This window comes from Podarcis bocagei (assembly GCF_964188305.1).
Source record: "Podarcis bocagei genome assembly, chromosome: 10".
Lineage (NCBI taxonomy): Eukaryota > Metazoa > Chordata > Lepidosauria > Squamata > Lacertidae > Podarcis > Podarcis bocagei.
Window position 1 is genome coordinate 12,506,811 of NC_138135.1, and position 14,054 is coordinate 12,520,864.

The window sequence follows — 14,054 nt, forward strand, 5'->3', positions numbered from 1 at the left end:
TGGGTTCATTCAAGAGGACTTCGGGGTGACTGGTTTGTACTCTTGCTTTTCAAATGCAACCTCCCTCTCTACACCCCAGGATCACTTTGGGCCAACCAAATCTATGTAAGCCTTTAGATATTTGAAAAAGAAAAATGGGAGAGCAGGAGAAAAATCCAACACGGTGTTTACCTTTTTTTCGCCGGTTAGATGGATAAGACTAATAACAAGAATGTAAGCATCGGGAGCCATTGTTGAATTAGCAAGTCTTTCTTTTTGGAAGTTTTTTTTTTTTTAAAAAAAACACCATTATTTTATCATATAGAGAAACTTTGCCTTGTCACTTGATTTCTTTTTCTTTTACAATAGGAAATGGATTGTCATCACATTTGTAAATGGCCATGTCCCTGGAGCACATTATTCTGAAATCACTCCGTGAAGAATACAGGAGTTCGCTTATCTGGCTGCACTGAACGCAGCAATCGAAAGCCGTACACACATTCTGCTTGGGCGGCAATAAAGACAAGAAGATTGTCTGCCATCCTGTGGAATGTGGGAGTATCTTCTTTTAAAATGCAATTATCTCGTGGGCTTCCCATTCCATATTTACCAACACTGTTCTGCAATGTGTCTTACACTGCTTTCTCACACCCCACCATAAGTTGGGCAATGGATGTCTGTGTGCTTGAGGGGGGGAGGGGAGGGACAGGGCACAGGATCCTCTGGCAGAAATCCGCCTGTGATTCTGAATGAGCGACCAGATGCTGTTAAGGTAGGAAGGAGCTGTAGCTCGATCGGCATTTGCGTGGCAAGTCCCCCCCCCCCCAGTGGAAATAAAGACACATGACACAATTATTAAGGTTAATGGGCTAAATAAGGCCACAACTTTATTGGTTACAGGTGATGAGCGGTATTGGCTTAGGCATTGGTCCTAACCGACTATATCTGACTTCCGCTTGAAGTCCGAGAAGGGTTAACCACCGGTAGGGGGAGTCCTGCTGATGCACATCAACTAGGAACTCTCTCGGGGTCACCTCTAGGGGGTGTGCCTTAGGCCCTCACCTCTATAGGCTTCAGACAGAGTCACTCCCCCCGGAATCCATTATTGGACTACCCTTCAATATGTGGGGCAGGTGATGGCGCTACCTCCCCTCTTCCATCTACAGAGCAATATCAATACCAATGCCTAACCACCAATACCAAGGAAGTCGTGGCGATTTGCTACGAGGTAGGTGAAAACCAATCACTGGTGCCAATTTGCCAAGTGGGAAAAATTCCTACCAGGCCCCTCAATGGCAACCAACCAAGGTCCATAGCAAGGTCAAGGAATGAAAACCTTAAAGGGCAGGAGAGTGGGAAACATGAACAGCTCGTAGGAGGGAAAAGAGGGAGATCCCTGGCTACGCCTGTGTTAAATAGGGCAGGCCATGCCCCCAAAGCCAGGAGATTGGCTGGCCAGGGGGTGATGTGGCTGGGGATTCCCCCAATCGTGCAGGGGCTGGGCTCCAGCCACCGCACGCGTGGTGGGGGTGTGAAGCCCACAACTCCACCTCCTCTGCAGGGCGGAAGTGGCTTTGGCAAACCGTCTTTTGGACTGAGGATTGGTTTCACACTCAAGTTGTGGAGCTTACTGTAAAAAAATGGTGATTCCTCACCATATGTCCAGTGTAAGGGCCTTCTGTGCAAACTGATGACTACAACGGGGGCATCAGTCCTCATACAGCTTTAAGAATGGGTCTGAAGAAGCCAAATGGAAGTGTGTTGAAGTTGCACTGTCAGGCTTCTGGGAATCTGATCCCTCCCATGGTGGGTTCCCCAGAATTTGATAAACAAGAAGAGTTCTTGCCAAGTCTTTTATTCAATATTCACAGAGAGGGGCTTTGGAAAGTGCCTCTCTTGCAGTAATGGCATTGCCCCACCCCCTCCATCTCTCCTATTGTGTACCATCCCTACATTGGCAGATCTGTGCTTTCGGCCTCTGAGCTTTCTGTTCGCCTACCCGCCTGGTTCTGGGAGAAAGGGGGTGGCGGTCTGGAATGCTTTCTAAATACACTGAGTCTGTCAGCTGCCTCTCTTCTTCTTCTTCTTCTTCTTCTTCTTCTTCTTCTTCTTCTTCTTCTTCCTCCTCCTCCTCCTCCTCCTCCTCCTCCCCTCTGCAGCCTCTGAATTATGACCTTCTGCAAACCACTGTTGTAAATCTATACTATCTCCTTCTCTGGGAAGTGCAGGAGAAGAGGGGTGTGTGTGTGTGTGTGTGTGTGTGTGTGTGTTTGTCTCCACCATACTTCCTCAGTCCAGTCCCTGACACTCACTGATTTCAACACCCACCTTTGGTTTAGTGCAGAGGTTTTCAACCTTTTCGACTCCACGGCTCCCTTGACCAACAACATTCTTTCTGTAGGGTATTGTCCAGGGTTTTATTGCTACTGAAGTCAAGATTTAATACTGGAGACGTCAGTTTTGCTGTCTTTTCTGTCTTTATTTTTAGATCTTATTATGATTTACATGGGGATTGTTTAATTTTGTTGGCCACATTTTGATGCGTTTTTATTCATTGCTTATGACTACTTCTGTTATATTTTTGTAAATATGCAAACCTTTTCATAAGCTGCCTTGAGCATTGTTTAACTATGGAAAGGCGGCATAGAAATAAACAGTGATGGCGGTGATCTATGACGTGTAGGCAGGATCTCTCTTTGTACAGAATCTGGCGATAACCTCCTTCAACTATTGTTGTTGTTTAGTCATTTAGTCGTGTCCGACTCTTCCATGGACCCCATGGACCAGAGCACGTCAGGCACTCCTGTCTTCCACTGCCTCCCGCAGTTTGGTCAAACTCATGCTGGTAGCTTCGAGAACACTGTCCAACCATCTTTTCCTCTGTCATTCCCTACTCCTTGTGCCCTCCATCTTTCCCAACATCAAGGTCTTTTCCAGGGAGTATTCTCTTCTCATGAGGTGACCAAAGTACTGGAGCCTCAGCTTCAGGATCTGTCCTTCCAGTGAGCACTCAGGGCTGATTTCCTTCAGAATGGAGAGGTTTGATCTTCTTGCAATCCATGGGACTCTCAAGAGTCTCCTCCAGCACCATAATTCAAAAGCATCAATTCTTCAGCAATCAGCCTTCTTTATGGTCCAGCTCTCTCTCACTTCCATACATCACCACTGGGAAAATCATAGCTTTAACTATATGGACCTTTGTCAGCAAGATAGTGTCTCTGCTTTTTAAGATGCTGTCCAGGTTTGCAGAAAACTCCTTCAACTATAGCTGAGTGCATAGACTGGAATTGCAGATTTGTAAAAGCCTTTCCCCCCTCCATTTAACATTTGTACAGCTGGTTACACAGCGGGGATGAGGAGTCTGAAGATTTACCCTTCTTTGTCCAGTTTACGAGGACTTAAGAGTAGCCTAGTTCAAAGATTCAAATCTATCATGTGAAAGGCTGACTGGGCAGTTGATTAGCTTTTTCTTAGGGGACAGTTCCCCTTACATTTTCCCTTTAGAGCAGTGCTTTTAAGGTGGAAGGTTTGGGAGGATGATATGTCAAATTATTGAGGGGAGCAATTTTCCATTTGACAGAATGCCTATTTTTAATAACTCTTTTAACCGTGTGATGTATTTTGCTTTGTTTTTATGTATCTCATGCTCCCCACACAACCACCCCAGACTCACCCACCCCCTTCCCCACAATCCCTAAAAGTATCCTAATATTTTAAACAAAAGATTGATATATCTGGTTGCCAGTTTGCCATCCTTTCTTTGAGCAAATAGGGCAGCAGCAACACCATTGATTCAGACTACCAGGCAAATTAGAGAAAGAAAACTCAAGGCTGAGTTTGTCGTCTTGTTTATGAAGAGCATCGTGCTAGCGTCATTCTTTTGAACAGAACCTGATGAATTCTTATCTTGTTTTATTTCCCCCCTCCTGTGTGCATTTATTTATTTCAAACTGTTTATACAAGATAACCGATTATTGGGGGGTTGGAGTGAGGGGGGGGGAGTAAAAGAAAGCCCAGGCTTGCAACTATTTAAATAATGCCGTGTGATTCTGTGTCTTTTCTCCTCACTCTTTCTCTCTCTCTCTCTTCTCTCCCTCTCTCTTTTTGCAAATAACAAACAATGCAATGAATATAGAGATACCGAACTTCCTATTACGAGTTCAGGAGGAAATGCAGCGCAAGGCCAAATTAATCAGGAATAAAATGAGGCCCGCAATCTCCCTTTCGACATCCACATGACAAATGAGGTGCTCTACGTCTGGTGTCGAAGGTATTCTAAAGTTTTAAAATCAATATGCTGGTCTGTAAAACTGCATCTTCAGGCGGGATAAGGAATACAAACATTGGGGGTGGAAAATGCAAACCCAAGAGAATGTGACAGGCCGCTGGAATTGAAGAAGCCCCCATTTCCCCCGCTGGTTTCAATGACATTATTTTGTTGAACGTGTGTTTAATTTAGCGATAAAATGCAGGTAGAGCAATGCTAAATTCATACTACCTAGTGTGTGCAGATAACTCCAGGTTAACACTCCTATCCCCAATCCATCTCTGGGAAAACATAAACTAGAGCTCAGTACAGGAATTGAAGTATTTATTTTATTTTATTGTCTCATTCGGTACTGTAGAATTGTTGCTGAAATACTCAGAGATAAAGTTTGGCATTGTGGCCCAAATGGCACTTGGGAAGAAGGTTCCAGAAGGTTCTCTTTGGGTGTATAGGAGACGTGTCTCCTAAAAGATGTCTGTGTTGCCAATTTGCAAGCGTACACAAGTAAAACGAAATTTTGGACGCGTTTGATCTCACTTCTGAAGTTTTTGAGTTTGAAAGGGAATTGTTGTCACACATTATTTTGCACACTGCAGTTCTCTAATGGGGAGGAAGTTCCTGGGAAGCTAGAGATGGGTCAGTCAGTTGTTTCCCTGTGAGGTGAGAGATTTGTGGTACTTCAGACTATCTTCAAGAGGGGTAGCCATCTTAGCTTCTTGCAGCAAACGCAACAAAGAGTCTTGGGGCACCTTAAAGACTAACAAATTTAGTATGGTATGATATTTCACTGACTGTGATCTTGCTCATCAGACACATGAGGTATTATCCCGGGTTAACTTGTCTCTCTGTGTGTGAAAACCTGCTGTAGTCTAAGCTGTACAGCAGGAGTTCAGGCTAGTGAAGGTTTTCCTCCTCTCTCATAATTCTAAAAACTCAGGATCATCCAAGTTTAATGTCTCTTCCCAGGGAACTCTGGGGAAAAGGCGCCTCTTAACAACTCTCAGCACCCTTAGCAAACAACAGTTGCCAAGATTCTTTGGAGAAAGCCAGGACATTTATTGCTTTAAATGTATAGCTCTGGTGACTGTTCAGGACAGACAAAAGAAAGGACTTCTTCATGGGGTTAACTATAGAATTTTCTCCCATGAGATGTAGTGATGACCATCAACGTCTATTGGACAAATTATTGGCTATGCTCTATCTTCAGAATGACTGTGAATATCAACTGCTAGAAGCCCAATTGGGGAAGAATGCCGTTATGCTCAAATCCTGCTTGTGAATTTCCCACAGGTATCTGGTTGGCCACTTTGAGAAGAGGACTTGATGGGCCATAGGTCTGATCCAGCCAATTGAAACTAAATCCTTCAAAGACAGAGGTTCTCTGGCTGGGTCGGGATGGTATGGGGATGAGGGACCAACTCCCTTCTCTTGCGGGGGCCCAATTAGTGCCATTGCCTTCCGTTAAGAGTTTGGGTGTAATCCTTGACACCTCCCTTTCCATGGAGGCGCAGGTTACAACAACAGCCAACGTGACATTTTCCCACCTTCGCCGCATCAAGCAGTTGGTCCCTTACCTTTCCCGCCCTGACCTGGCCACAGTGATCCATGCGACGGTCACCTCCAGGCTTGACTACTGTAATTCGCTCTACGCGGGGCTGCCCTTGAAGCCGTCCCAGAAACTCCAGCGGGTGCAGAATGCTGCAGCGAGGCTCCTCACAGGGTCTCTGCCATGGGAGGATATTCACCCAGTGCTTTTCCAGCTGCACTGGCTCCCGGTGGAGTATAGGGTCAGATTTAAGGTGCTGGTTTTGACTTTTAAAGCCCTTCACGGCCTAGGACCCAGTGGCGTAGCGTGGGGGGTGCCAGGGGTGCCGACCGCACCGGGCGCAACATCTGGGGGGGCGCGAGTCCAGAGGGAAGGGACAAGTTCCTTCCTCCGCCGGGCTCCCCGCCGCCACCGCCAGCCTTGCGCCCTAGCGCGCGCGCCCCGCCGCCGCCGCTGCAGCTGCGCTCCACTCACTGCTCGCAGGAGGAGCAGCCGCTGCAGCAGCGCCGACGCCGCCACCGACGCCTGGCCGGGCACGGGCAGCCTCTGCACCCTGCTGCCGACGCCATCCCCTCGGCCCAGCCACAGGCGGCGGCTGCTTCTGCCTCCATCCTCCTCCGGGCAAGCAGCGTTGTTTGCGTGGCAGCGCCAGCGGCAACTCGCAGGTTAGGGGTTGGGGGGGCGCAAATTACTTGCCTTGCCCCGGGTTAGGGGGCGCAAATTACTTGCGTTGCCCCGGGTGCTGACAACTCACGCTACGCCGCTGCTAGGACCCTCATACCTAAAGGACCGCCTCTCCTGGTATGCCCCATGGAGGACCTTAAGGTCCATAAATAGCAACACCCTAGAGGTCCCAGGCCCTAAGGAAGTCAGATTAGCCTCAACCAGAGCCAGGGCCTTCTCAACACTGGCTCCGGCCTGGTGGAATGCTCTGCCTCTTGAGACCAGGGCCCTGTGGGGTCTGATCTCTTTCCTCATGGCCTGTAAGACAAAGTTGTTACACCTGGTCTTTGGCTTGGAATCAGTTTGATTCCCTCCCCCTCTTTCCTTTTCCTTTCTCTTCCTATGAAGAGATTGCTCCCTAATTGTTTTAATGTTGTATCTTAATCTTTTAATTGTATTTTAATCAACTTGTTTTTATTATTGGTTGTTAGCCGCCCTGAGCCCGGTCTTGGCTGGGGAGGGCGGGGTATAAATAAAAATTATTTCTTCTTCTTCTTCTTCTTCTTCTTCTTCTTCTTCTTCTTCTTCTTCTTCTTCCTTATGTTCTTCACTTCAGACAATCCTGGTTGAGCATTGATTTTTTTCAAGGCAGAGGCGGAGCTAGCTGTTCCGGCACCCGGAGCGGGCCATGGGGGCGGGTCTAGCTGCCCGCAGGGTGCGCAGGCAGTAGTGTGCTTCCCAGGGGGTGCACTGGCGCAGGCGCGTGTCCCGGGGGGGTGCGCCAGTGCCGGGGAGCATCCCAGGGGGGCGCCGCCTGCGGTGATTTCACCCCCCTCAGGGAAGGCACCCAGAGTGGACCACACCCACCGCACCCACCTTGCTCAGCTACTGTTTCAAGGCAATGGTTGCAAGTGGGTGAAGATTTGGAACCGCTGCCTTGAGGGATTGAATTCAAAGGGTACACTGCAAGAAGGGGAAGGCCACAGTGCTTTGCAAACCTGACCGACTGCCTCAGGAATGACGGCAGCGGTAACAGCAAGGAGTTGGGCACTGGATGGGAGGCAGGTGGTGAGAACCCATTTTAGAGTCCAATTTCATTACAACCTCTTGATGGATTGATGGTGCCCTGGGAGAGTTGCCAAGTTGTTCTGATGCCGGTGGTGGCACCTGTGCGGGAAAAGGTGAATAAATTAATGAATCAAACAAGCAAGCGAAAAAGGAGAGAGAGAGAGGAAAGTGCTTCACACCCAACCCCTTGGCGTACAGAAATCCAAACAAAAAGATAACAATGGCAATTGGAATACATTACCCAGTTCACAACGCAGCAAATTCGGGTCTGACAATGAGGTTATGTGTCCTCATTGACTGAGGAGAAGAAGAAGAGCTGGAACAAAAATGCAGGACGAGTCAAAGCAGTATGAGATATATTTTATTCCACGAATATGATAAATTGATCTTTTAGTATGGCAGCACTTATTCTCCAGAACTCCCTGCCTTATTGATAGTAGTTTTCAGCACCTGCTAGAGACGTTTTATTCAGGCAAGCCTACCCATACTTTTACAATCTTTTTAAAATCCTTATAAGTTTCTTTTAAAACAACGTTTTATTGCTCCTTTAAATGAACATTTTAGGTCAACCACTTAGAGAGTTCTTTTTGATTAAGCTGTATATAAATCTTGTTAAATAAAATAACTACAAATGAAAAAAAGAAGCTGCAGCAGCAGAATGGTTGAGGTGAAAAAGGAAAGCATTTTCCAAACCCTTTCAGCCCTTTGAAATCAGGGATGGGCCTAAGAGCAAATTCCAGCTAATCCATGGGACTAGAATAATGTCCTTGTTCTATGTGGCATAAAAAAAATAAAAATAAAAATGAAGGAATCTGCATATATCTTTTAAAAATGCACAGAGGGTTTTGGGTGGTTTTTTTAGCCATTTATGAGTTGGTCCACTCTGACTCTCTATCTTCTCATGCTAGTTTTTAAAATGTAAATAAACTATAATAATAATAATAATAATAATAATAATAATAATAATAATAATAATACTACCCTGTTTTCTGTGGTGGCGGCCCATTTGCGGAATGTTGTTGTTGTTTTGCAATTTTGCACTCAGGTGCCTCAAAGCAACTGATGCGGTAAAATAAAACAACAGAGGCATTAAAATCAGATAAAAAGGGGCAATGCACAAAAACGAAAATGCTGAGCGGACATTATGTTCGAAAGGAACAAATCCTACCTTCCCTGGCGCAACAAAGGCCACTAGTGCATCTTTCTACCCTTCCAATTAGAAATCATAAGCCTCAGTAAATTAGAAACTTTTTGCCTGGAGCCTAGACAGCATCTTAAAAAGCAGAGACATCACCTTGCCAACAAAGGTCCGTATAGTTAAAACTATGGTTTTCCCAGTAGTGATGTATGGAAGTGAGAGCTGGGCCATAAAGAAGGCTGATCGCCGAAGAATGGATGCTTTTGAATTATGGTGCTGGAGGAGACTCTTGAGAGTCCCATGGACTGCAAGAAGATCAAACCTCTCCATTCTTAAGGAAATCAGCTCTGAGTGCTCACTAGAAGGACAGATCCTGCTTACTAGAAGGACAGATCCTGAAGCTGAGGCTCCAATACTTTGGCCACCTCATGAGAAGAGAAGACTCCCTGGAAAAGACCCTGATGTTGGGAAAGATGGAGGGCACAAGGAGAAGGGGATGACAGAGATGGTTGGATAGTGTTCTCAAAGCTACCAGCATAAGTTTGACCCAGCCGCAGGAGGCAGTGGAAGACAGGAGTGCCTGGCGTGCTCTGGTCCATGGGGTCATGAGGAGTCGGACACGACTAAATGACTAAACAACAAAGACAAAAAATGGACAGCTACGGTACTAGGCATGCTTCCCTGGGGAGAGCGTTCCTCAGACATGGAGCCACCATGGAAAAGGCACATTCCTGCATTGCCATCCTTTATATCTCCCTCAGAAAGGGTGCATGAAGAAGAACCTGCAAGCTGCTAACTACTGTCCATAGAAAGCAATTAAAAAAAAAAAATTGCACCAAGTCTTCCCGGGAGAGAGGCAGTCATCTGCAAACTCACTAAGGGATCAGGCAATGTGCAGGTTGCTGAGTGTGTGGTTTAGGAGCTGCGCAGTCAGGGGAAAAACAATGCTATCCAGGGTTGTAAAGACTGCGGAGAGAATAATTGGGTGCACTATTCCCACCTGAGTCCTGAGTGCTCACTGGAAGGGCAGATCGTGAAGCTGAGGCTCCAATACTTTGGCCACCTCATGAGAAGAGAAGACTCCCTGGAAAAGACCCTGGAAAAGACTTCTAAGTGGTAGTCATTGAATCAGAGAAGGGATCCCAAGGGTCATCTAGTCCAACCCTCTGCAATTCAGAGTTCCATCTGGAAAAAACCCACACCCTGATTATTATTAGAATTTGTTAGTTGCTTTAGTGGGTCCAACAATTTCTGCACATGCTGTAGAGGAAAATGAGGGGCAGCTGGGTCTTGTCAACCTGGGAAGGTAGCCCATCTCGGAGGAGAACTTTGATCCAAAAGCTTCACTGCCTTGCAGGATATCTTCAGGAAGGCTCAGGAGTAAACCCTACAAAAATCCAGAATGGAGTCCCTAATACAACTGGGTTGCTCCTTGTATGCCTCTTTCCAGCAACTCCTGCAGCCCAGCTGGTGCCAAACGTCTTGCTCTGCTTTCCTTTGGACCACATCAGGGAAGCCAAGAAGAGGGTCTTGTCATCTGGGCATCCCAGGACCTCCATACAGGACAGATCCTGAAGCTGAGGCTCCAATGCTTTGACCACCTCATGAGAAGAGAAGACTCCCTGGAATAGACCCTGATGCTGGGAAAGATGGAGGGCACAAGGAGAAGGGGACGACAGAGGACAAGATGGTTGGACAGTGTTCTCGAAGCTACCAGCATGAGTTTGACCAAACTGCGGGAGGCAGTGGAAGACAGGAGTGCCTGGCGTGCTCTGGTCCATGGGGTCACGAAGAGTCGGGCACGACTAAACGACTAAACAACAAAAAATTCCCACCTTGGCTCACCTGCAGAGATAGCGCAGGTTAGTGTGCACTCAGGAAATAATCTCTTTCAGCTTTTGCCTTCTGGAAGAAGGTACTGGGTTATAAAGACTAGGACTAGCCGCCTGAGAAACAATTTCTATCCAAATGTGATTTTGGTTTTAAAAGCAGTGTAAAAGCAGAGTCTCTATGGGAGTGTATTGTATCTTAAAAATGGGGTATCAGAGTTTTTAGGGGGCTAACCCCGTTGGGATAGCTGGGATAGCAGGCTTGTTGGTTTTTGAATGTCTTATGTATTTTCCCCAATTTTGTTGTTCTGTATGGGACAATGACAATAAAGATTATCGTATCTATCACTAGCCCAGTCCGTTCACCGACTCCGTATCATACTTTGCTTCTGTTGAATTCTTTCCCCATCCCTATTCAAACTGTGCACCCTTCCTTTCATTTATGCTCCACGCCCGTTTGTGAAATGCTTCGAAACCGTTCTCAAGAGGGTGGAGGCCAGGGGAATGCCCTCCTTGCTAATATTCTCCCCTACCCAGGTCTGGTCATGCTTAGTAAAGTAATTGAGGCAATGACTGTGCCTTCAGATGCTGCTTCAGTGGTAGATTGCTCCATTGCCACTCTGTGCCAATGAGTCAGGCATGCATAACGATGCGCATTGCACAACGAGAGCCAGACCGGAGTGAAAGTCTTGCTGCAAGGTGCTGGCAGGCAAATGAAACCTTCAACGCATGTGAGGCAAGTCCTACTAGTTGCTTCCAAGCCCAGTAAAACATAAGAAACGCAGGGAGGCCCCGGCTGAGGAGCTCATCTCTAGCCCAGCCTTGTGGATAGACACAGAACTGTAAACTTGTTTTTATTATTTTTATAAGTTTCCCATTTAATAATATACAATCACATCATTGGTATTCACTATACCTCTTTGGCTCTTTAGAGCATGGGTAGGCAAACTAAGGCCCGGGGGCCGGATCGGGCCCAAACGCCTTCTCAATCCGGCCTGCGGACGGTCCGGGAATCAGCATGTTTTTACATGAGTAGAATGTGTGCTTTTATTTAAAATGCATCTCTGGGTTATTTGTTGGGCCTGCCTGGTGTTTCTGCATGAGTAGAATGTGTGCTTTTATTTAAAAGGCATCTCTGGGTTATTTGTGGGGCCTGCCTGGTGTTTCTACATGAGTAGAATGTGTGCTTTTATTTAAAATGCATCTGGGTTATTTGTGGGGCATAGGAATTCATTCATCCCCCCCCCCCCCGAATATAGTCTGGTCCCCCACAAGGCCTGAGGGACAGTGGACCGGCCCCCTGCTGAAAAAGTTTGCTGACCCCTGCTTTAGCGCCTATCTGCTTCCTTCCCTCCCACCCTGTGGCTTTCAAAATTAACCTTTATATCATTGCATTTTATACTTTTTCCAGTTCTAATTACACTCATTACAAAATCCTTCAAAATTTAAATAAATATAGAAAGGAAAAAAATTCCCCATTACAAGTCTTCAGACAACCCTGCCAGTGATGTTATTTGCTTACAGTGATCTTTCCGATATCATATAAATTTACTCCAGTTTTTTTGGAATACTTTATCATGCTGGTTTCGGATTTTTCCTGTCGGCTTCGCCAGTTCTGCAAAGTCCACCATCTTCATCTGCCACCCTTCTTTCGTTGGCACTTCTTGTTGTTTCCATTTGGGGGCTAAAAGAGTTCTTGCTGCTGCTGTTGCATACATGAACAGTCTTTTATCTTCCCTTGGTATCTCTTCACCCACTATACCCAATAAAAAGGCTTCTGGTTTTTTAACAAAAGTATTTTTAAACATTTTCTTTAACTCATTATATATCATTTCCCAGAAAGGCTTTACCTCTTTGCAAGTCCACCCCATGTGGTAAAAGATACCTTCCTTTTCTTTACATTTCCAGCACTCCTTAGTTCTTGTCTTATACATTTTAGCAAGTTGAGCTGGTGTTAGGTACCATCTATACGTCATTTTCACAACATTTTCTTTGAGTGCACTGCATGCAGTAAAATTAAGACCTTCCTTCCACAACCTTTCCCAAGATTCTAACCGAATGTTTTATCCAAGATCTTTAGCCCATTGTATCATCACCTCTTTAACCTCTTCATCTTTAGTGTGCCATTCCAATAATAATTTATACATTTTCAATAATATTTTCCTCTTATCATCCAATAAATCTATCTCCAACCTAGATCTTTCTGCATCAAAACCGTTTTTCTTTTTATCCTCCTTAAACTAGAACTGTAGGCATAGACAGGACCTCACGGGTCATTTGGTCTAATATCCTGCAATACAGGAATCTCAGCTTAAAGCATCCATGACAGATAGCCATCCAACCTCTGCTTCAAAACCTCCAAGGAAGGAGAGTCCACCATACTTTGGCCACCTCATGAGAAGAGAAGACTCCCTGGAAAAGACCCTGATGCTGGGAAAGATGGAGGGCACAAGGAGAAGGGGACAACAGAGGACGAAATGGTTGGACAGTGTTCTCAAAGCTACCAGCATGAGTTTGACCAAACTGCGGGAGGCAGTGGAAGACAGGAAAGCTTTTGCCTTCCTACAAAACATTTTATACACCTTAGGAATCAATTTCTCATTCCCACGCAGTAATTCCCTTTCAAAATCCGACCCCCCCAAAAAAACCCCTTTTTTGTACCATACACTTGATATTGAAACCAGTCTGATATCTATTCTTGTGTCTCTTGTTGACTTTTCATTTTACATCCAGCCCCCTTGAAGCATAATAAATCTCTTTATGTGCCCAATTTCTCCCTCACGTTTAGTTTTTTTTTCCAAAAAGCCAGCTTCAATAAGGGATGACCAAAGGGGGGGGGGTTGCCTAGACCAACACTCTAACCAATTCACCACATTGGATAAACCCCCTGGATTTATCTCTACATCTTCATATAATGACATCACATACTTATCTCCAGTTATGATTAAGCATCCACCTGTACCATAATAAAATGAAGAAGATTCTGAAGAAGATTAATGTAGGAACGTTTCTGCTCTAAAATGCATGCATGGTTTATATTGCTTACTGGCTTATCGCAGCTACAAAATTTACTGCCTCCGCTTTGCCAAAAAACACACATATTCTGGGCACAGTAGTGTTTTGCAACACACACACACACTTTCTCTACATTGCTTTGGGCTGCATCTCTCGCTTGGTGCAATTTAGGCTCAAAACCCTCATTGTTTTAGTAAGAACAATCCTTTTATGTATGCTTCTCATCTTCCCCCTCCCCCCCCCCGTTTTCCTCTCCCCCCAACACTCCTCCTAACTTCTCCAGAACTCACTGGGAAATGCCCACACCCAGTGACGGATGACTAAGATTTGGAAATAGCATGAGGCATTTGCGGCGGGTTCTGCAAAAAAATAAAAGGTGTAGCAACACTAGAAACTCAAGTTTGGAGGGAAAAAGGGGTTCAGATCTACACAAGCGGTCCACCAAACCAGGTAGATGTGGCCCGCCAGCCATTGAGATCCTTCCACCAGGAATGGCCTCCTCCTGACCCAATAGCAGGCAGCCCATTGTGGATGGTCAACTTGGAATTC

At 45.8% G+C, this 14,054-nt stretch overlaps 1 long non-coding RNA gene across 3 annotated transcripts in view; it reads left to right on the top strand.

Moving 5' to 3' along the window:
* Nucleotides 1-5,592, top strand: part of LOC308595894 — a 43,722-nt gene extending 38,130 nt beyond the window's left edge. For all 3 annotated transcript variants that reach the window (XR_014012189.1, XR_014012190.1, XR_014012191.1), the window contains exons 2-4: nt 349-751; nt 4,115-4,249; nt 5,537-5,592. This is a non-coding gene — a long non-coding RNA (uncharacterized lncRNA). The remainder of the gene's footprint in view (nt 1-348; nt 752-4,114; nt 4,250-5,536) is intronic.
* The last annotated feature ends 8,462 nt before the right edge of the window (nt 5,593-14,054 follow it).